This window comes from Lontra canadensis, unplaced genomic scaffold, assembly GCF_010015895.1.
Source record: "Lontra canadensis isolate GAN:19392208 unplaced genomic scaffold, GSC_riverotter_1.0 scaffold130, whole genome shotgun sequence".
NCBI lineage: Eukaryota > Metazoa > Chordata > Mammalia > Carnivora > Mustelidae > Lontra > Lontra canadensis.
This window is the reverse complement of record NW_022631124.1, coordinates 1386805-1411308: the sequence shown is the minus strand read 5'-3', so window position 1 is coordinate 1411308 and position 24504 is coordinate 1386805. Positions and strand designations below refer to the sequence as shown.

At 45.0% G+C, this 24504-nt stretch overlaps 1 protein-coding gene across 4 annotated transcripts in view; it reads left to right on the top strand.

Annotated features, from left to right (window-relative positions):
- ST6GAL2 (ST6 beta-galactoside alpha-2,6-sialyltransferase 2) overlaps positions 1–24504 on the top strand; it is a 75961-nt gene that overhangs the window by 15628 nt on the left and 35829 nt on the right. The window lies entirely within an intron of this gene.

The following is a 24504-nucleotide window of genomic DNA, read 5'->3' as shown; positions in this document are numbered from 1 at the left end:
TCTCAAGCCCCCACCTCCACACTGATGATAGATCAATAATTTTTTTGCCTGTGGGATTCTCTCCCCACCTCTCCTCAGCTTCTGGTCTTCCATCTCTTTGTGGGGCACGTGATTTCAGGACTTGCGCATTAACAGCAAGAGCTACTGAACCACGGCTGGAGGTTTTTGGGACAGTTATCATTGCTCTGGGACTTGTCCACAGATATTTCGTTTCTTATGGCAGGTTCTAAAAATTTATGACCTGTGAAAAGTTTATTTTCGGTGTAACTGAGGTCAGAATTGGACATTTAATCCAAAACCCATATGGTGCTGAGTTACGCACTGTGTGAAAGTGCTTTGTAAACCGTAGAGAGCGGCCTGAGGAGAGAGATGGGCCTGAACTCAACTGACCAAGCCTCAGATTCCAGGACCTCCACTTCGCTGGTGCTGGGGTGGGTGGGTGGGGGGACAGTGGGTGAGAGGGAGTTATTGTAGGAGTTATTCCTCTTCTCTTTTATTTCTACGTTTTTGACATTAAGACCTCCAGAGCAGTTTAGGTTTATAGAACACAGATTCCGCCCAACCGCCCCCTACCCCTGCAGGTGCACAACCTTCCCCACCAGCAGCCCCCACAGTTGGTCAACCCACACTGACATATCGCTGTCACCCCAAATCTGTGGTTCACATTGGGGTGCACTCCTGGGGTTGTACCTTCTGGGGGTTTGGACAAATGTGTGTTCCCGTGAACCCACTGTTGGAGGACCACACAGAGTACTGGTTCTGCCTTAAATATCCTCCCCCAACTCGCACAACCACTGATCTACTGTTTCTATAGTTTTGCCTTTTCCAGAATGTCCTATCATTGGAATCATACAGTTTGTAACCTTTTCAGACTGGCTTCTTTCATTAGTAGTTAGAGCATTGAAGATTACTCCCTGTCCTTCTATGCCTTGAGAGTTCCTTTCTTTTTAGTGCTGAATAACAGTCCTTTGTCTGGTTACCACAGTTTATCTGTCCATATTATCCAATGGATTATTCATCCATTTAGCCAATGAGGGACAACTTGGTGGCTCCCGAGTTTGGGCAATTGTGATGGAAACTGCTATAAGCATTCCTGTGTGGGTTTTTGCATGAACGTGAGTTTTCAGTTCCTTCCAATAAATACCAAGGGACATGATTTCCGGAGTATATGGGAAGAGTATGTTTAGTTTTCAAAGAAATGCACAAACTGTCTTCCAAGGTGGCTGTCCAGCTTTTGCATTCCTGCCAGCGATGAAGGAGAGCTCATGTTGCTCCTCACCCTCAGAGATGTCAGTGTTCCAGCAGTTCTGATAGGTTGTTTATGGGTATCTCGCGGTGGTTTTAACTTGCGTGTCCGTGAGGACTGAGGGCGTGGAGCATCTTTGCATACACTTACTTGGCATCTGTATATCTTCCTTGATGAGTTGTCTGTTGAGGTTGTTCACTCATCTTTTAATCAGGTGGTTTACTTTCTTACCACTGAGTTCGAAGAATTCTTTGTCTAATATTGATCACAGTCCTTTGTCAAGTATGACTTTTGCAAATATTTCCTCGCAGTCTGTGGCTTGTCTTCTCATCCTCTTGCGATTGTCTTTCAGGGAGCAGTAGCTGTTTGTTTTAATGAAGTTCAGCTTATCAGCTCTTCCTTTCTTAGATGGTACCTTCCGTGTTGTATTTACCAAGTCCTTTCCATCCCCATGTCGTCACGGTTTTCTGTGTTATCTTTTAGGCATTTTATAGTTTTGCATTTTGGGTTTAGGTCTGTGGGTTCTTCTGCTTCTTGTTCTTAAGTTTCTTCCCTTGTAAAATGAGAGTAAATCATCTGGGTCTTTTTTGACAAACGGTATGCACATCTGTCCTGGACTCAAAGGTATCACCTGTGGCTGTTATTAGTAGAACCACAACACCATAGTCAAAGGCCATGGGCTTACTACAGGTCTAGCAAAATTTTTTGGCACTTCATGAAGGTTTGGGGGTTTTTGTTGTGGTGGTGGTGGTTTTGCTATTGCATTTCCTTCTTCTGTAATACCTTATTCTTTGAAGTAGGTTTTGGCTGAGGGAACTTAAATCCAGTAAGTGGTTTTGGGGGGGGAGTGTCTTAAGATCCTGGGGTGGAAATTCCCTGACTTTGAGTTCACTGTGGGACTTGGTCACACACAATTTTAGTCTGCTGCTTCTCATCCACATTTGGTGTTCAACCCAACATGCTGTCTCTGCACTAGAATGCCTTTCAGTAGCCAAGTGCTCATTTCAGTCCCTCCTCCTTCCTAACCAGCCCAGTCCCCTAAAGGATTGCACCTGCCATAAAATGCAGCCTCCGGTTATGGAGGTAATTAAGTACTGGGGAAAAGAAGCAGAAGGACTTTGAAGTTACATAAAACTCCTCATTTATTTGTTTTTATTAAGGTTCTTAGAAATGACTTTGCCCTCTTCGTCTCTAAAATTGTACGCTTTGTGGAGACTCTGTTGGATAACAGTTACGTGTTCCTGGCTTAGAGTGAATACTTGTCCAGTGAATAGAGAAAATACAGCCTAAATGATTGAGAGAAAACAAGAAGAAAAAAAGAAAAGCCAAAGGGAATAAACAATTAATTGTCAGATGTCCAGATTGCTACCAATGGAATAATGACAAAAATGTTCTGAAACTGTGGGAACCCTGTTGCTTTTAATGAGAGGCTGACTGAGACGCTGTCAAAGCGCAGAGCTCTGGAGTCAGCCCAGGTTCAGATCCCCACCTGCCACATCATACACACTATGTGACCCCCACAGCTGGCTGAGGGACTCCGTGTGAAATTTAAATGTGGCTGCGGGGCGGGGAGGGGGCGCGGCAAATGCCCTTAACAGCATCAAAACAAAACACTTTTTCCTTTCCTTCCCTTTGTTTCCTCTGTCTTGACTTGTCATGGTGTTTTTAATCTTTTTTTTTTTAAAGATTTTATTTATTTATTGACAGAGAGAGAGAGAGATCACAAGTAGGCAGAGAAGCAGGCAGAGAGAAAGGGGGAAGCAGGCTCCCTGCAAGCAGACAGCCCGATGTGGGGCTCAATCCCAGGACCCCAAGATCACGACCTGAGCCAAAGGCAGAGATCCACTGAGCCACCCAAGCGCCCCTGTTTCTAATCTTCTAAGTAAAGAAAAATTAAAATGTAGTGATCAGCACAAATTTTACCATTCATCTTTCTGTTGCACAAAACCAGTCTTAAATGCAAATGTGAGAGCACTCAGCACCCGTGCAGAATCGCCAAGATCACATAAGGTACAGTCCGTGGTGACACATGCTTACGTGTTTCGTTCTTACCAGAACAATGGAAACAAAGCTCAGAACGAACTGAGCTGTTTTCATTTCACCTCGTGACCCACATCCATTCTACCAACTTCAGCTTTCCAGCAAGGAAGGAAGGGCTTTTCTCTACCCATCATTTTTAGCATAGGTAGATGGCTCACCCAAGGAAATAAGAAAGAACATGATAGGGCCGTTGGTCCACTGTGTTTCTTATTTTTGCTTCTGAAGCCAGTTCTGGCTCTAGCAAAGCATGGCCGCTTGGGGCTGCCTGATTCTCCTGCTTAGCCACAGAGGTAACACGCTTACTGTGTCCTCACTGTGAGTTGCGCTAAACTCCTATGCATCGTGGGCTCACGGGGCATCACGCATGCTGTGTGTGAGTGGCATGGGAAGGCAGGGTGGACACACGTATCACACACATTTTATACCTACCTGCTCTGCTCACACACATGCTCCTGTTGTCCTATTGTCCCATGTTCCCATCAGTTTTTACTTGAAATACACAGACTCAAAAGACAAATTTATTATTAAGAACTTTAAGATCGTGGCAGGAGAATGTGAATGCACACTCCCGGGAGCCTGGCCCTGGTGGCTGACATCGAATGGATTTTTCACCTCAAGGAACCTGTTTCTCATGATCAAATCAAGCAATAATATGACCCAACTCATAGGCTGTATTTATGTTTCAGTGTTTATGAAGTACCACACTTGGTGCTTAGTATGCTTTTACTAAAAGCTCGTTCTTAAGCCACTTTGCACCACCGCGCCCATCTTCAAACAAGACAGTTCTGTTGTTGGAAAGATAAGCTAGTGTGGAGGCAAGCTGGGGTCATGAAACACCACTTCTAGAATTGAGCAGGCGGGAAAAAATTATAAGTCACAAATACATTTTATTATCTCTGTTGAAATGATTCAGTGTCTGTACACGGGGTGCCTGGGTGGCTCAGTGGGTTAAGCCGCTGCCTTCGGCTCGGGTCGTGATCTCGGGATCCTGGGATCGAGCCCCACATCGGGCTCTCTGCTCAGCAGGGAGCCTGCTTCCTCCTCTCTCTCTGTCTGCCTCTCTGCCTGTTTGTGATCTCTGTCAGATAAATAAATAAAATCTTAAAAAAAAAAAAAAGAAAATGTGCCTTGAGGGCTTGGAAGAGCAAAGTGGTTTTATAAAACCACGAAACAGGGCTTCCAGCTCCACACCTCTGTCCCTGTGGGCAGCTTGCTTCCTTTCTTTGAGCCTTCGCTTTGTCCTGGGTAAAGTGAATGTCAGACGTCCAACACGGATACTAAAACTTGTCACATCGTGGTGCGGTGTCTTAAACAGAAGAGACGGAAGGTAAAAACAAAGACTTGCAAATGTGTATAATAAGGATATGATGGAAAGAAGAGTGATAATAAAGCCGTTTTGTTATTACCAACATTCTGGCCGGGTGCTGGCCGTACACAGGACACTGTCAACTTTCCTTCTTGACAGGCTTGTCCAGCGGAACTCATACACCGGGCACGGTATCAGCCCCATACAGACATGCACTGTTCTGTAGCCATATGTCACCCTTGAAACTCTAAGCATCCCCTTGCCACATCTCTTTGAAGGGTCCTGCATAATTAAGCCTTCTAGGGGCTCCTGAGTGGGCCAGTGAGTTATGTATCCGACTTGATTCTATCTCAAGATCCCAGCATCGAGCCCTGTTGCTGGCTCCCCACTCAGCGGGGAGTCTGTCTGCTGGAGATTTTCTCTCTTTCCCTCTCTCTCTTTCCCTCTCTCTCTCCTGCTGCCCCTCCCCCACCACACATGCACACGCATGCTCTCAAATAAATAAATAAATCATTAAAAAGAAATTAATTAAATAAAGCCCTTTCTATAATCTGAAAAACCTAGTGTCCAGGAATTAATACCCCCAGAGTCCGCTTTTTCTTGATGAGGTAAGATACAGTGTATGAGAGCTGGCTCCTGAATATTCAGGATTTTGTGAGCCAATTTTTTTTTTGTTGTTGTTAAAGATCTTATTTATTTATTTGGCAGAGATCACAGGCAGGCGAAGAGGCAGGCGGAGAGAGAGGAAGGGAAACAAGCTCCCCACTGAGCAGAGAGCCCAATTCGGGGTTCGATCCCAGGACCCTGACATCATGACCTGAGCTGAAGGTAGAGGCTTTAACCCATTGAGCCCCCTAGGCACCCCACTGTGAGCCAATTGTTAAACTACATTGAAAACAAAAGTAGTCCGTTCTCAACACTCATCGTTTCCTAATTATTTCAGTTTCCTATCACCTCTGCTCTCGAAGTTCTTTACATCTGCTGTATCTGGATGGGTGCTCATACTAGCCCACGATGAGCTACTGTGCATCTCTTCCCAGCTCTGTGTTCTTTGATATCACCTTAGTAGTTTAAAACTGGCCACGGCGGAAGTATGTCCACCAAGGAAATGGGCAGTTGCCGAAAACCTGCTGTCCACTTCCCACTTCTCTTTCCTAAGAGCCAATTGTTAGACTTTTATTGGCACATTACTAAGTAGGAATGAAATTGGCATAGAAGTTTCTTTCGGAAATTTGTTACAAGCTCTGTAGGCTACTATAGACCACTGCAGAACCAATTAGAAAGTGTGCAAAAGGAAAAAGGGAAGGGATGATCATTCTTGGATCACCCATGCCCAGCAGTATATTAATTGACTTTCATCTAGAGGTCAATAAAAATCCTCTTAAAGGCTGGCTAAGCTATATGATGTTACCTCAGTCTTGCAATTGAAGAAACTGGTCCGGGGTTTAATAACTTAACCCACATTGATATGGTTAATAACAGAAGAAACATATTGGAGAAGTATTTGAATGTAGGTGTCTGTAATTCAGTTCATTATCTTTTCCCTATAGAATGGAAATTCCAATGCCTTTTGTAAAAGGAAACAGTGTTGCTAATTATATGGTAATATTTTTGTAACTGTAATGAATCCATATTTTTTTCTTTGTTCATTCGTGTGCACATCAAGTGTTAAAGTCAGGTATGTGCCACCCATTGGTCACGATAAGGTTCTTTTTTTTTTTTTAAATGTTATGTTAGTCACCATACCATACGGCATTGGTTTTTGACATACTATTCCAAGATCATTGTTTGCATATAACACCCAGTGCTCCCTGCAATACGTCACTCCTTAATACCCATCACTGATCCAGCCCATTCCCCCACCCTTCTCCCCTCTAAAACCCTCAGTTTGTTTCTCAGAGCCCACAGTCCCTCATGGTTCATCTCCCACTCCGATTTACCCCCCTTCATTTTTCCCTTCATTCTCCTAATGTTCTCCATGCTATTCCTTATGTTCTACAAGTAAGTGAAACCATATGATAATTGTCTTTCTCTGTTTGACTTATTTCACTCAGCATAATCTCCTCCAGTCCCATCCATGTTGATACAAAAGTTGGGTATTCATCCTTTCTGATGGCTGAGTAATATTCCATTGTATATATGGACCATATCTTCTTTATCTCTCCGTCTGTTGAATGCCATCTCTGCTCTTTCCAGTTTGGCTATTGTGGACATTGCTGCTGTGAACATTGCGGTATACATGACCCTTCTTTTCACTACATCTGTATCTTTGGGGTAAATACCCAGTGATGCAATTACTGGGTCACAGGGTAACTCTATTTTTAACTTTTTGAGGAACCTCCACCCTGTTTTCCAAAGTGACTGAACCACCTTGCATTCCCACCAAAAGTGTGAGAGGATTCCCCTTTCTCCACATCCTCTCCAACGTTTGTTATTTCCTGTCTTGTTAATTTTGTCCATTCTAACTGGTGTAAAGTGGTATCTCAATGTAGTTTTGATTTGAATTTCCCTGATGGCTAATGATGATGAACGTTTTTTCCATGAGTCAGTTAGCCATTTGTATGTCTTCTTTGGAGAAGTGTCTGTTCATGTCTTCTGCCCAATTTTTGACTTGATTATTTGTTTTTTGGGTGTTGAGTTTGAGAAGTTCTTTACAGATACATGAAGAGGTCCCGCCTGAGGGAGGGATGGATATGTACAAAATCCTGGGGCAGCGCAGGGAATGAGGGAATGTCAGAGAGGGAGGCCAAAGCTGGTTCTGAACAGGTGAGGCTCTTCAAACACATGTAGATGAGTGCGTGTGACCCTTGGGTCTAACGTGTCATGTAGGTTGGCTTTGTTCGGTGTGACAGGATTAGGAGATTATGGTCAGACCAGCCTCTGCAAGGAACCCAGAGAATTTCTACCAGACTGCCTCCTGCAGCACCCCTGGAATGCAGCACCTGCCCTTCCCAGTCTCCCCAGCTTCTGCTCACTCACCGCCCAATGCCCACTCACTGCATCCCTGGCACCACCAAGGGCAAGGGTGAGTGGCCTCAGGGGACGCATCTAGAATGCCAGCTCCAAAGCCCTGCCAGCTGATTTTGGTTCAGCAGGTCGGCAGAGGAACCTGGGAAGTTCCTCTGTAACACACAGCCCTAGAGACTCCGAGGCTGCCCCAGGCATTCGTTCTGTAGTTCCTGTGCTGTCCCCACCAGGAAGAAAGCTCACAGACGTGATGATGATAACAGCTCTCCTAGCTTCCCGTTGCTCTCACACCCGGTCTCTGTCTATCCCCACATTTACCCTATGAGGTGTTCAGAGCAGTTGATTGCTCTTCTTGGAATAGAGTTTTGAGAAGTGAGAATGGCAGAGGTTAATCGAGCACTGCGGGGTCCCACCATCAGCAAACTGAAGACCCAGACTTCGTGGGCCTTGCCAGTGTATCTCCCTCGGGAGCACAGAGCACGTTGGGGGCCCAAGGGTGACCTTGTGGTGACCCGCTCTGCAGCCCGCCTCAGAAACGTGCCTTTAACGGGGGACCACCTGTGCTCTCCAGAGTATTTTGGACTCCATTGGGACAATTCCACAGACATTTACAATGTAGTCATTTTATTCTCCAGATTCCTCATTCCCAATTTCTGCAGCATTCTGTTCGGCTGTAAACTTTAAAATGTTCTAGAAGTAAAATCCGTGTTCCGATCTAGTCAGTATCATTAGATGAAGGAATGTATTGTGAGTAGTCTGCCTCCAGCTAGCTTGGCAACACAATGCACTTCATTTCCCCACACCGTGAGTTCCTCATTGGTGAAAAGAGAAAGTTGGCATCTTTGTAAGGTCTGTCCCAGTTCTTATGAAAGCTCTCGAGTCTCCAGCATGGAGCGAGGAAATGTCACCACTGATTTCATGTTCTTTGGCTTTTCCAAGACTAATAACATTGACATGGTGAGCTATGAACTCATGATTCTATTATTGTAGTCGCTCATTGTGCGGTTGAGGGAAAACAGAAATGCATTTTATGCGTCACATTAATTAGGCTTAAAATAGCTCAATTATTTGTTTACTCTAACGTGCAGTCACTTTTCTTGACTGCCCTGTCTCCATCTAGAAATGCGGTTTTCTTATATGCCTTGCCTCTTTTTAAAGCCTGCGCAATAAAGCAGGGTGAAATTATACTCTTTGGCACATGCCTCTCTGATATTTCTACAGAGAGCTGATATTTCATTCGCTTACAGAATCGGCACTGTGATTCTTACTAAAATGAGAGGGGCAACCAAGTCACAAATGCTTTTGTAGCACACGATGCGATGTAGACCCACCGTCGCCCACATGGCTTGACCTGAACTTCACATTTTGAGAGACCCAGATCCTCCTTTATGGTATATTCTTTTCTTTTTAAATCAAAGTAATCACTCCACACTGTTCAGAAATGAATTCCTGCTATAGGTTTTTATCGAACACATCTGACATTTTAAATAAATTTTAGACTGATGAATTCAGTGTTTCTGTGACAGAGATCATAAACATTTTCCTTTTTCCAAAGCAATGTGAAGAGCGTATATTTGTACTGTAGTTAATGCTGTTAAGTCAGTGGAATATAGTTGCAGCAAACATTTGTAGAGCAAAGGAAAAAAAAAGCCTTTATTTAAATCTTGCCAAGAGCAGAGATAAAATGAGCAAATGCACAGTGGAGTGAAGGAAAACATAAAGATCCGTACGGTTTTATTGCTGTGGTGCCCTGGTGTGAGCATCTTATTTAAGCCTCGTGGAATATATGGTACGGTCGCTAATAATTTCATGTCTGAATGTGTACCTTACAAGAGATGTTTGTTGAGTGAATAACTGTTGGATCAGTCTTTCTTTCTTTTTATTTTTTTCCCCTGCTACGGAGCTTTCATTTCCTCAGCATGGAAATTAGATACAGATACCCTAAGTGTAGTACTGTTTGTATATTTTCATAAGAGTAAGAAATAAAATAAGCAAACATAAATTCTCTTTAATGGTGAAATGCTCTTGGCTAACACAGGTACCCTGAAGACAACTTTAGTAGTTATTTCCATTAAATTATAGAATCACGAAGGAGAAGACTGTTTCGTTGTTCTTTTAATCTCTACCACATAACACAGTGTCTGAACATACAATAAAGGCTTAACACATGCATTGTGTGTGTGTGTGTGTGTCCCCACCAAGGGCAGGTGAGCAGCCACCATGCCATGGCTTATTTACAAATTTGATAAAAGGGCTTTTTGCAGACCAGAGAAGAATTAGAGCCGGAAGGAAAAGAGGCTGGGGAGGATGGGGGGTTAGATAACAGGACACTGTTTAGCATAGATATTGGGCTCTAGAATTCATCAGAATGATTCTTGATTCATGGTGCCAACCCAGAGACACACAGTCTTCATCGGCTTTGATGCACTGTGGTCCTGTGTCATCCTGGTTGCTTTAAGTTCATGTTCTCACGATTCCGCCATGACTCTGGATTCTCCCTTCCATCCCTCCTTCCTTTACTGTCCCTTACATGTCAGGAGAGGGACCTGGCCCCTCTCCAGGGCAGGTCTGAGTTTCCAGCATTGGCAGTGGTTCCTCATTAGTGGTCCTAATGAGGCCCTGCAAAAGTTTTGTGCGATCCCTCAAGGCTGGGTGGATGTGGGCATATTATTATTTTCATGTTTCTCTCTTCTTCCTACCTAGTTCCATCCGTCACGAAATAAACTTCCAGAACCCATATCCAACTGCACGTGGTTGAGTCTCAGCTAAAACTGTCTGTGAAAGAAGGTTTTTACGGAGCTCTCATGGGGAGGCTGAAACCCACTGCTTTTTATTTATGTCATTGTATGTGATAAAGACATTAAAATTATAGTGTTTCTCACAAGTTCTGGATAGTATATTTTATAGAAGCCAGCGTTTCCGTCTCGCGGTGTGTTTGCAGATTAAGTAACAAGTGGTTTGATCTTTGTAAAGAGGATCTATTGTACATTTATGCACTCAGCCAAATTACAGTACAGACGTGCAAATTCCCACCTGCCCTATAGCTCCCAGCTCCTGTCCCTCCTCTTAAAAGGCGCCCAGCCCCCCAGTACATAACTTCTCACTATCCGTTTGTTCTCAGCTTAAATGTCTCTGCCTCCACATGACCTGCCCAGTCTCCCCAGCCTAAATTATGCCCCAAAGTCTTGTGTCTTACAGTCCCTCAATTCCTTCCCCACCTCTTTCCTGGAATGGCCAAGCCCTGACTATGTGCCAGGCACTATCTAGGGACTGAGGAAAGATGGGTCCTCCTCCTGGAGCTTAGGGGCTGTTGGAGAAGAAAAGCACTAAACATACAACATATCAAGCAGTGAGCTGCACCAGAAGTGAAGATAAAGGCAGCTGAGTGAAATCAAGGGAGTTTTGCAGGGAAAGCCCTTCTGAATAGAGCTGAGACTTTAATAAAGCCAGGAGGACAGCAGTAAGATTCTACAGGATGGTCCCAGGCAGCAGGAAGAGCCTGGACACAGGCCCTACAGCAAGTGGGAGCTGAGCGAACAGGATGTCCCAGGGACCACGGGAAAGGAGGAAGGCGAGGGACCAGTGGTAGGAAATGAGGTAGCGAGATAAGTGGGGACACACCAGGTACATGAGGGAAAGGGAAGAGAAAATTGACAACAGGGACCCAGCGAGTCTGTGGGAATTAATTCCCCCTCAAAGAGTTTCACTCAGCCTCCTGAAGCATCCACAGAGAACAGGCAGGTTAGAAGCAGGGAGACGGGTCCCAGGGTCGTTGCACTGGTGCTGGTGACAGGTGGCTTGGACCACTTTGAGGCAGTAGGGAAGGCAACTGCTTGTGTGAGTGTAGGTATGTTTTAGGATTATGGCTGTCTATGTCAGATTAGGGCTGGTGGTTGGAACTGGGTGTAGGTTTAAATAGAAAGAAGCAGCAAAAATAACACCAAATTCTTTGACCCAGGCACCTGGGTAAAGGCCTGCCATTCACTGGATGGAGAAAGGCTAAGGGATGAAAAGAGAGTAACGAGTGTTTGCTTTGGACCCGTGAAGTTTGATATTGCTAGGAAAACTTAAGGGGAGCTGTCACACAAGTAGTTGGTTGTATGGGTTTGCAGTTCAGAGACATCAACATGATGGATATAAATGTGGGCAGCATCGGGAGGGAGAAAATGTAGCACGCTTCTAGCTTACGTAGCAGGTGTCTATTCTCAGTCTACATCCAGAAGTGTTCCAGAAATGCAACTTATCTCAATTCAACTTAAGCTGTATTTTGAGACCTTATACCACTCAGTGTTGGAAAAATCTAACTGCCAATTTAGCTAACCTTTTCTAGTTAATTAAATTAACCAAAGTTGACATTAACATGGGTTCTTAATTTAGGGCCCTCCCCTGCCCCCAACTTAGCTTCCTGACCTCAGGGAAACCGTCTAGTCCTTAGCATCCAGGTTCATGCATTTTGGACTGGGCACTGAATTAACTGCCTGGCCTTCTGCCTGTACATTACAGGACGGTGCTCTCTACTGTCCCCCTTTGTCCCCCTGCCCACGCTGCATGTCCCCTCTGTCTGTGGATTCACTTTACTTTGGGGGCCACAGTGGTTGTTTTTTCCTGCCATTCTGGGTGCAGAAAACTCAGGTTCACACAGCCATCCCTGTGCTACCTCCACAGCCCGAGGTTGGAGGTAAGAGTGCGGGAAGATCTCTTCTACAAACTAACCTTGAGTTCTGCTGTCTTCTTCCTCTTAGCATTGACATTGGAACCATCTTCAGAGGCCCTGGCCAGTGGCCATTTGCTCTGTTTCAGTTCCCACTCTCCTTTTCCATCAGCCAGGAGATCTTTTCAATCTCCCTTTGGGCAAGAAAAAACTGGGTCAGCAAGTATTCTTCCCAGTTTTTGTCCTGCTCTCCCCACCCCTTGAAATACAGCTTTGGAACTTTATATTTTATTTATTTACTTATTTATTATTAATTATTTATTTTAGAGAGAGAGCATGGGGAGGGGCCGAGGGGCAGAGGGGCAGAAAGAAGCTTAAGCAGGCTCCAAGCCCAGTGCAGAGCCGGACGTGGGTGGGGCTCGACCTCATGACCCTGAGATCATGACCTGAGCAGAAATCAAGAGTCACAGGCTTAACTGACTAAGCCACCCAGGTGCCCCAGGTTTTTGAACGTTAAAGGCAAGAATTGACATCACCGCCTCTATTTCCTTTGCAACAATTTTCCTTTAGACATGGGAGGTCTTCTGTGTATCTTGGTGAATGGAGGAAGGTCATGGGGTAAAAGGGAATGTGGTTAAAAAAAAAAAAAATCCAGTTGAGACTGCACAACATCGTGCAAGACTGGTATACCTGATTTTTGTCCTTCCCATATGGTAAGCTCGATGGGGGTCAGGCAATATTTGATTTGCTCCGCAAGGTAGAACACAGCCGAACGTAGTAGATGATCAGTTATCTGTGGAATGTATGAATGAGTGCAGTGATGGAAGACCAGGGCTGTGCGCCTACGTGTACAGGCTCACAGGTACAGAACGCGTCTGTGCTGCTGTTCGCAGGGGAACCGTGACTTAGTGGTCGTGACTGGGGAGTTCTGGTTCTTCGAGCATATTCTAAGGGTGAGCCAAACCTCAGAATTAGAAACCTCAGGAATTATTTCACAATATGGGCATTTTCTACAGACTTAAAAAAATGCAACTAGAGAAGCATACTAGAGAGGAAACATTTGAACTTTTCCTAGGTTAGTCTTCAGGGCGCTGGGGCCCTTACATGCCCATCTAAACCCAGCTGCTCAGACCTTACCTTTAAGGGAAAAAGACAATCAAGCTTCAGAAGTTCAGAGGACAGTGTTGAAAGCTCCGCACCGAGAAATTTCTTTGAAGTCTCATGTTTTCTATTAAATCTTCAAGTTGATTTTGTATTTGACTCCATAATGGGTGTGTGTATGTGTTTTAATATAAAAGTTCATGCATTTTGAAGACCGTCGGCCTTATCCCCTTACTCTGGTGGAAATTGCATCCCATCGTTAGGAACTTGGTGTTTGGGTATTAACAATTTGGCACTTTTTCTTAATAACGTTTTTAAAAGTTCCATTCTTAAAACCAAATTTCAACAGTGTTAAGGCTGCATTAGTAAAGCCACTAAATAGCCTTACAAAGCAAACTACTGCCATTTTCACTTGCTCGGAAAAATAGTCACCATCTACAATTTTCCCTGGCAGGGTGATTTTTTTTTTAATATATATAATGGGTTCATCTTGTTGATTTACATAATTTTATGGGACAAAAAAAATCATCTAAGATAACTTTGATAGAATAATGGAATCTATAGGGATGCCTAGGTGGCTCAGTTGGTTAAGCGGCTGCCTTAAGCTCAGGTCATGATCCCAGCATCTTGGGATCTAGTCCCACATCAGTCTCCTTGCTCGGCAGGGAACCTGCTTCTCCCTCTGCCTCTGCCTGCCACTCTGCCTGTGCTTGCTCGCTCCCTCTCTCTCCCTCTCTCTCCCTGACAAATAAATAAATAAAATCTTTTAAAAAATAATGGAATCTATATATTCATAATTATATCATGAAAACTGAATGAATTTGTAGGACATCTAATTTTAAGGTTCCTACTAACTCATTTTTCTTGGGTATTTTCTACAACCCTGGCAGGTAAGGAGAACAACCATTATCCTCATGTCCTCATTTGGATGGCCTACAATTTAACCAGGTACTATCCTGGCTCCAACACATGCTAACAGTGGGACTTTTAAGTAACTTCAATGTGATTCATATTTCTCATCCATATAATGGGATTCACCGTCACTCCCATGATATAGGTTTTGAGACATACTGAAATTATAACTGTTCCGTGCTTTAGAAGATATCACGAATGCCAGACAGATTGAAGGTTAAATTATTATGGGCATTACTGAAAGCCATGCTTAATCTGTGACATTGGTGTGAAGAATACTTTGGATTATCAATCCCCCACCTTTCTTCCCACAACTACCAAATCTAGACTTAAGGCCAACTCAGTTTGACCTACAGAGATTCATACCATGATCCTTATTTCTCAGTAGACTGAGAACTCCTTCTATGTGGGAAAATCAAGAGGGGAAGCAGAGATCAGAGATGTCGTTCTGGAGATGTCCCTCAACTTAATCAACATAGGACTCAGAGACAATCAGTATTATGGCACCCATCAGTGCTTAACACAGAGCCTGGGGCTACATGGAATAGCTATTTTTAGATACTACTTAATGGTAGCAACAATAGAGACTTTGTTAGCATTTTCTCATTAAAATATATTATTCTGTATGAACCTGTTAAAGTTGGGATTATTTTCAGCTTCATATGATGAAGCTGAGAATCCAAAAGGTAAAGTAACTTGCCCCAAATCACGTACCTGGAAAGAGTGAGGGCTAGAATCTCAGTGCTTTTCTGTGCTTTCATAAATCACTCTAGCTGTAAGTTATTCTTTTCTGGATTGATGATGGTGTCACATAAGAGTCTTAACCAAGCTGGAATCCAGTGTAGAATCTAAATGTTAGATTTATATTTTGTGCAAAGAGAGTAAGCAGGAATTCTTAGCCAAAGAGATTAGGAAATAGAAATGTAAATATAAACACAGTTAATGATTTCTCTTATTTTTACAAGTCTTATAACAACGTCTATTTTTCAACATTCATTATGTGTAAAATTGCTATGTTTAAATCCGTTCAGAGAGAGAGAGAGAATACAGGTGCACCTGGGTGGCTCAGCTGCTTAAGCATCCGACTCTTGGTTGCAGCTCAGGTCATGATCTCAGGGTCGTGAGATCAAGCCCTGTTTTGGGCTCTGCACTGGGTGTGGAGTCTGCTGTAGATTTTCTGCCTCTCTCTCTCCAACTGCCCCTCCCCATCCCTGCGCACGCTCGCTCCCCTCTCTTTCTCTCTCTCTTGCTCTCTCTCTCTCAGATAAATAAAATCTTTTAAAAACACAGAGAATACATAAGAAATGAGTTTATATACTCAGATTTAGTATTTATTAATATTCTGCCCTACTACTTTGGATCTTTTCTTTATAAGAAAGGACATTTTTGAGCAACGATGCAAGTGTTCTCTGTCCCTCCCACTCCTCCAAATCTCGGTCTTTCTTCCTCAGAGATAGCTGCTAGCTGAGGTTTGTACGGGTGTTTTAAAATCTCTCGTGAATTGGCTTCTGCAGCTTCTGTGTTTTTCCCCCAGCTTTCCACTTGAGATCTCTTGGTGCTGATCTATGGAGATGGATCTAAAGCAGTTAGCCTTTTTTATTTTTGTGATTTGTTAAGATGGGGCTCTCACCACAGAAAACACTTTCTTTCCCCTGATGGGCAAAACAAGTGCCCCGCGGGGCCTTTGAAGTTTTCTGAAAGGGGGTTTCTTCTAAGCGCTCTTTCTTCCTGGGCTCTTGTGAGAGCCAGCCCCATTGTCTGGACTGAAGAGACATGTTGGACTTTGAATCTACTCCATGCTTTGGGGGTTCAAGAATTTAAAAATTACTTTCCCCAAGAACGTCATCCAGTTCCCCCAAGGCCCAAGTATCATAGGTTATATAGTCAGCCTGACATTAGGTCTAATAAATATTCGTTGAAGTATAGCAACGGAAAATAAGGTAACACGATGAACCATTAGAAGATAATTCTCAGGCATCCGGTCCCTGACTAAATGGGACTGAGACAGCAGAGAGAGGTCTTTATGGAGACTGGGTTTATTCCGTTCTTATTAGCTTGAATCAGGTGCTGGTGTTTATCAAAACAAGGGCACATCCATTTGGGACCATGTAAAGAGAGGGTTGCCTACCGGTGAGTTTCAAGTGTATACTCATGGGGCCAATACTCATACAGTGAAGCCCATGCTGGTTACACCACTTTTTTACTTTTACAGACTCTCAAAGCCGGGATTGAAAAATCATATTTATGTGGCTTTCATTTCGGGCCAGGCACCGGGCCAGTCACGTCGCATGCAGAGCCTTTACTCATTCATTTCACAGAGCTGTGAGCATCTCAGCAGTGTGATGACTCACATTGGATGAGGAAACTGAGGCTCAAAGGGTTGAACTGGAATGACACTCCTGGCAAAGCATCTGAATAGGCTGTCTGACCACAGAACTTCCTGGTCAGCCGTACATCTCCTGCCTTCCTCATGGGTAGAGTCGTCAGTATCACCCTGTAACACTGGGTAAGCCGGAGATGGTGGCTGACTTGTCCCCTGAGTGGTGCCGGCTCTCCCTTGCCATCACACACGTGTCCCCTGCCAGCCCACACTGAAGCTCCGGCCCCTCTCAGGCTGGGTCATACCGAAGTCCCCTGTAAGAACCACCTGTGGACCACCTACAGTTTTACCTGGAAGCCCACTTTACGTTTGTGGGAACAGAGTAGAACTTTCAAATCTCAGTGGCAGGTAGGCAATATTTCATCTTTGTGACTATTAAGCATCACTGCTGAAGCCAATTTACAGCTTCAATCATGAGCCTTGGCATATTATTGGTGTAAAGTGTAAATATTTGAATGTTAATTATCGTAAAACAAACAGGCCACTGTGTCCAAAGCAGATGAATGCTGTTTCAGGAAGCCGGCAGACCCTCGCTAGTAGGCAGCTTGTGTTGTCTCTGTAGGACCAATAATAGACGTCTGGAATCATTTCCACCTCCCTCTGCCCCAACAGCACCTGCCACCTCATTCCAGAAAGTTCTGAAAGCTAAAAGCTGCCCAGAGTGGCTCACATATGTGCATCCTTGCCTTTTAAACTATTTCCCATCTGCCCTACTACTTGAGGAAAAATCTCTGTTGCTGAAATGATTCACCCAGAAAGAGAATACGATAGTCTTCCTGAGCCATTCCTGGTCACCTGACTTCGCACCCTGCAAATTCCCACCCCAGGCACACTTAGCCCAGTGGTACCACCGTTGCAAATGACTAAGTCCCTTTCATACCCATGTGGGCTTCAGTGTCCAACCCTCGTCCCCCTCCTCTTTAAAGTAACCCATGATTACATTCATCTGTATCGCTCCTCTGTACAGCCATCTGTCCTGGGACAGAGAACCAAGCAGTCAGAATTGTGGTCTTCCTACCAAGATGACAGATTCCTTGAGATCTTGGACCTTCACACCTGTGGCCTCACGGGAAATGTTAGTGAATTGGCACCCTATTCTGACTGGGCAAAATCCACTCGGTTGGCCTGCCAACGCTAAGCTGTCTCTGGCGATTGCCGAGCAGGTGAATTCTGGGGAGGTGTGGATTCCAAGGCCTAACTGGGAAGATCAATTTCTCCAGCGTTCAAAAACATGTTAGGGAAGATGGGATGTTAGGGGATCACGCGGCCGAGTCAGCGTAGGGAGCTAGCCCGAAATTTGGCATAGTACTTTATGGCCGAAAGAAAAAAAATCTCATTAAAATCTCAAGCACTGGGTGTGGTGCATAAACATTGAATTTTGGAGCACTGAAAAAAAAAAATTTCAAGCACGGTGCAGCGTCCCCTGGTTTCGCGATCTAGTTAGTACAAAAAGACAGGGGTTCTGGAACAAGGTACATGAAGCAGACCACTTAGAGCTTCCGTTTCTCCATATACTGAAGGAGAATAATAACATTTACTAGGGAGCTTGAGGTAAAGATTACACTGGGAATTCAGAATTAACAATGAGACCGCACAGAGGAGGCACTTGGTATAGTGCCTGGCATGGGGCAGGCATCTGAGACCGCTGATGTTGGTTCATTCCATCTCTCCGACTGCTCCTGACTGCTTTTCCTTGTAGTAACCTAACCTATGGCCACTGCTTACATTTGCTGCGCCCCCCCCACACACACACACATGCCCCCGCTGGCCTGGGAAGGCTCACAAGCCGTGCATTCCCTCCCTTTGAGCCCAGCCAGGAGCCCTATCCAGGCAGTCTCACTTATTTTGTTTTATGAATTGTAGTCATTCATTTCATTTATTTAAAATATTCATCAGGAACCTTTCATGGAACCACCTCCACTGTTTGCTGGGAACACAAGACTTAAAGTGATATGGTCCCACCCTCAACTAGCCCCCACTATTCCCAAGATTATTCAAGCTTCCAAATTTGACATTCAACAAGAAGCCACGCCACCGGTGTTTTAAACTCAGGTCTTGGCCTAGCAAGCTCGTGTGAGTTGGCCAGCCCTCAAGGAACAGTGTCCCTCTTCGCACAGGGGATGGCTACCCCTGTTCTGGTCACGAGGAAACGTGGCCTGAGCCGGGCCACCTTGCCCTCGGGGCTCCCAGTGTGCTCTTGTAGGACAATGAAGCCACCGATCCTCCAGGACCCATTAGAACGCTGGGCAGCCCTCCACCACCCAGTCCTACTGACCGGGCTGACCTCCTTCTTTCTGTTCTTCTGGACATTAGCTTAAGAATGGGCTGAGACCAAGCCTGGAGAGAATTAAGGCGGGGGTCGGGGGGGGATCTTGGAGTCCTATGTGTGGCAGTCTGGACGCTAGCTCACTAGCTCATATTCACAGAAAATGAGAAAAGGAAAGAAAAGGGATTATTTGTGAAAGGAGTCGATGGGGCTGTGAAGAGATAGAGAGGCATTCCAGCTGGGGACGTCCCCTCCCTCTTCTGAAGGATGAAGAGTGTTTTCTTGGGTGTGTGACAAGAGCTAATTTTATAAAAATGAATCTGGGGAGAAAATGACTCCTGAAGTCTATTAAGACCATGAATGTCTCACTATAGCTCACAGACTAAATCTTCTTTATTATATCAATGTTCAAGTAAATACTTAGATTTAAGATCCTTTAGACAACTTCTACACCAAAAAAGAGACACAAGCGTTTCTCAGACCAGCAGAAAATCCCGGCCAGATGGCAGCTGTAACACACACATCCATCAAAGTGGGCTAAAAAAAATACTCTCCATTCAGGAAAACCAGGGAGCCAGCCTGTGAACCTCCAGGCATAAGAGGGACGTCGTTCAAGTGGCAAAGGCCAGAATTAACTTCTCTTTCCCCTTGAACAAAATGAGACACTGGCGTATTAACCCTTTGCTGCACTTTGTCAGGTTCTCCTGTGGCTTACACTTTCCAATTTCACCTGACGACTTGTAATAAATGGTACCTTTTGGAAAATGTGATGTCTCTCTGAACGATTTCAAGGAGAGTTAACACTCTTTTGTATTATTTTGGACATCCATGCAGAAAAGTGACTCATTCCTTTGAGACTTAGTACCTAAGAGGCACTGAAATTCCTTAGCAAGTAGGACAATCAAAATAATTTCTGGCTGTGGGTCATTTTTTCATTGCATCTGGGTTCATCGCTTTAGTGTTCCCATACAGGTTTCCTAGAGGCTTGGCTCAAAAGGCCACAGAAAATGGGACAGAAGTGGGAATAGACAAACAGTAGTTCAAGGAGGCAGAAAACATCCATCTGCTTAGAATGCAAACCTTAGCACGGCCAGGTACTAGTGTTAGCATCGCTGTGGAGAGAAGAGAAGGCCACATCACACACACAGACTGTGCTTATAATCTTGCCAGTTGTCTTCCCAGGGGAAAACTGGTAAGAACTCTACTGCCTCAGTCACTTGAACTAGCCCCGACAAAGCACACATGAACATGAGATCAGGGAGCACATTGTCATTGGCACCTGGGGACAGGTGACTCACCTGATGCATGTCTTATGTCTCCCTGATGCAATTTATATCACACAGCTAACGATGGGATAGAACAATGAGCATGCATTACTTTGCCTAAACCAGATCATTATAATATTTCAGATACACCACATTAGAGGGAGAAAATGTGTTTTTGGTTTTGTTTTTGTTTCTTTTTCTGTTTCTTAGCTGAACATCTCTTCCTATTAGGCTGTCTGGTTCTTTTAAGGACAAGAATGACCAATGGATCTGACACTGACGATATCCTCCATTTCTCTCTCTAACCTGAGTTTTTGTAAAGATGCCGATGATGGGACCAATGATACATAAAATGATTTCTGTAGCATTTTGCTGGCAGAGGATTTGCTCTTGCCTTGCGTTTAATCATTTTGGAGAATGTTCCCTTAATTGGCAGTAGAAGGTTTGCAGCAACGGAGGTTGCAGGGAAGGCTTTTGGATTATTATAAGTTCAGCCTAATCATAAGTTGAGACAGGGATCCCACTCCTTTCTATTATTACTGTGCACCAAAAGCCACAAGATCTTACCTAATGAAAAATCCTCATTATTGCTTTGGGATCCCTATTGCTCTCACGGTGCTCAGAGGGCTTCACAGATCCCACCCTTCTACTCCCCAAAGAAGTGGGCAGAGAGAACAAAATCTGCCCTGGTCTTCTGGCCCCATTGCAGCTCTTCTCCTGCTTTTCCTTTTAGACCTTCCTTTTCTCCAGACTGCCTCAATCCCTCCCTTTCGTGTCTGTCATCTCCTCACAGAAAAACAAGTCTTCAGCTGCTTCCGTTGGGAACTAGGCATTTCTGTATAATGGGGTTTGTATGTCTGATGTTTCCACTCTGTTGCTTTGAAACAGCCAAGTGTCATCTGTCATCTGGCGGGGGAGGGGGTTGCGGGGGAAGGTCAGAACCCTCAGTTTTGATCCCAAAGGCCAGAGGTTTCCAGGTCCTCCGCAAAGGATCCAGGCTTTCTCTTCATCCTTGCACCGCCAGCAACCCGGTACACACCCCTTCCCTCCTGACTCTGCATTTTAAAAATAGTCCCTCCAGCAAATGCCCCACAAAGAACCTCCACTCCCCATTCTTTAATAATCCACCAAGTAAGCGCCCAGAGCTGTTGCTCAGTATGGAGCAACCAAGTAATAAGGATTTCCAGCCAGAAGCAAAAAGACTGCCTTTTAAATGAGCAACTACACCCTTGCTGTGGCATAATCATTTCTCTGGTCTTTGTCCTCGGTTCCTGGCAGGAGCTTTTAAAACTCTGGTCATTTCCTGAGTGACATGAGTGTCTTTGTTATGTTCATGAGGTGACTCTTGGTGGGTCTCTGCTTGGCTTCAGGATGGGGACTGATCACCAGAATGGTCACCAGAAAGGCCCAGACTGGGGACTGAACTCGTCACACGGTTAAATCAGTGATTCAATCAGTCATGCCTAGCAAATGGAACCCCAGGAAAAGCTCTGAATGCCAAGGTTGGGTGGAGCTTTGTGTTTCATGAACACATGGATGTCGGGAGAGGGGGAAGTCCCCTGACACCAAAGACAGAGGGCAGAGATTCTCTGTCTGGTATCCACCCCCCGCCAAGACCTCAAACTACCTGTATACCTTCCTGAAAACCCAGTAGTCATTAGTGTAGGGCCTTTCTGAGTTCATTCTGGCTAATTATGGAACCTGGGAGCATTCCAGATTGCTAGCCAAATGCTCATAAGAGCAGGTGGCCTGGGGTTCCCCCTTAAGGCTGCCGTCTGAAGCAGAGGCAGTCTTTTGGGCCTGAGTCCTTAACTCGTGAGCACCATGCTAACTTCAGAGGTTGGCGTCAGAGTTGTATTCAGTGTGCTCATTTGGGGCGATGACAGAAAAATGGTCATTGAGGGTGCTTTTCTAATTTCTAATAGAAATGTCGAATCCTGGAACTACACTCTAGATCTACAGAGTGGGCATCACCGTTTGAAGCATGTGCTCCAGGATAGGACTAGAAAGATCACTTAGTGGATTCTTCCTCAAAGTGTGGTCCCCAGTCCATGCAAATCTGCACATGGTTCATTACCAGGTACTGATGAGATGTGTATGGAACTAGCTGGTAAGCATTTAGCATCTCTTACAGCAATCAGGCCTTGCCCAGATGCTTGGGAATGGAAATATAAAAGTATCAGGTTGTGACAGTTTGGAGGGAAAAAAAATGATCCTTCCCCTACAGATAGTATAGCTTCAGGTGGTATGATCGAATGGAGTCAGAATTTAACGTTAAAAGTGTGAGTCTTAGAGTCAAGCAGATAGGTCGGTACGCAGTCTCTGCTGCTTGCTGTCTCTGAGGCTTTGGGCAAGTTACTCAATCTCTCTGAGCTTTTGTTTCCGCGTTTATAAAATGGAGAGAGCAGTCTTTCCTAGGAGCAAGTGAGGTAGGTAGTCCAGAAAGAGTGCTAAGCATGGGGTGTGGCACAGAGGTTAACGGCTGGCATCATTTCTTCTTTGTAAATTTCATGGCATCAGCGTTTCTGGCTTGGCGAACGCAAATTCTGTCTATGTGTGTTTGCTTTTTGACTATAAATGAAACCAACAGCCTTGCCTTTACGTGATTATATGGTAAAGCAAACAGTTTTAAAAGTCACAACTTATACATGTAAGTGAATATTGCTTTTCAAATCATCTCTGAGAGGCTAGACCCTCATTTCAGGGATGCCCCAGTGTTGGAAGATTCGGGGCTCTTCTCATTTCACATTTCGGTTAGCGCCTGTGAGCTGTTCTTAGGTAACAAATAGCTTCAAAACCTAGTGGCTTAGAGCCACAATCTATCACTATCACTCTGGCTCTGTGGCTAGACCGGGCTCGGCCGGGTTCTCACTTAGGTCTTCCCTGCAGTTACCGTCAGAGGTTGGCCAGGGCTGGACCATCTGAAAGCTCAGTACACCTGGGCATGCAACATGGTGTCTTCACTCTTCATGTCACTTGTGGGGGCTGGGCCACTGGAACAGCTTGAGGGTGTCTGGGCATCGCTGAGTTTGTGTGGCCTTCCCCATGGCTAGCTTGGGTTTCCTGGCTGCATGGTGGACTCAGGTCTGAGAGATATCTTTGTTCGTGGCTAGCCTCCTCCTGAAGGGATGTCTTAAGAAGCAGGAAACAGAAGCTGCTGGACCTGAGCTGGGTAACTGATCAGAGCAGCTACAAAGCCCCTCCCAGAATGTGAGGACAGGAGCCATAGACTCCAGCTCTCCATGGGAAGAGAGTCAACAAATCTATGTCCATATTTAATCGGCTACAGAGCCACAAAGTAAATGTGGTTTTCTTACATTGGCAGGTCTTTTTAACCACCAAAGACAGTGTGTAGCTTCCACGGTAACTACAGATATGTAGGTATCACTCACATTGATAGGACTTATCTGAGTACAAACCCCAAATGTTGCATTTTGGTCACACCTCCGTGCCTTGAATTTTTAGTAGCATCCATCAGCCTATGCCAGGGAAGGAGTCCCCCCTCTGAGCTCCTTCCTCTCTACTTTGAGTGTCTGATTTCTATTAATGACCCCCTTGAACCCCACATGGCCCCCCTCCACACCTCCCTGTCCCCCTTACCTGCTACACAGAAATCTGAAAGCCGATGCAACGAGCATGGCATACCCCCTTGCTCAGGCACAGAGCACAGGATGCCTGTGGCTCTGGCATCCAGATAGGTCTTCAAGGTCTCCCATGCCTGGATGGGCATCACTATTCAGTTAAGTTTTTCCTACTTCCAACCCCATCACCCAGACATACAGCACCCCCCCACACACACACACGCAGACTCGTGTTATTCTTTTTTTTTTTCTTTTGTTTATTTGGCAGACAGAAATCACAAGTAGGCAGAGAGGCAGGCGGGGGGTTGGGGGGGGGGGAGCAAGCTCCCTGAGCCTGATGTGGGGCTCGATCCCAGGATCCTGGGATCATGACCTGAGCCGAAGGCAGGGGCTTTAACCCACTGGGATACCCAGGCTCCCCACTCAAGTCATTCTTTTAGCCATTATTTACTCAGTGTCTCCCTCTTTTGGACGCTGTGCTCATTGTTAGGTTCCAGTAGGCTCCAGTATTATTACATATGCCTTATGTTTTTTCCCTTTGGGGGGCTTTGCTTACATTCCTGAAGGTTCAGTGCATTTCTTAGTACCGTCTTATCCCACACAGCAATGTCACAATACACACGGATTGCAGTACTGTATGAAGGAGAGGCTCCTTCTGCCTTACATTTTATCTTACACTTTTCATCTCCACCTCCTTTGTCACCCTTTCCCTGTTGGAGGCTCATCGACAAACAGCAAGCTCTCTCCTCATCTCCTCCTTTATTTGAAATGTTAACACACCTCCCTCGT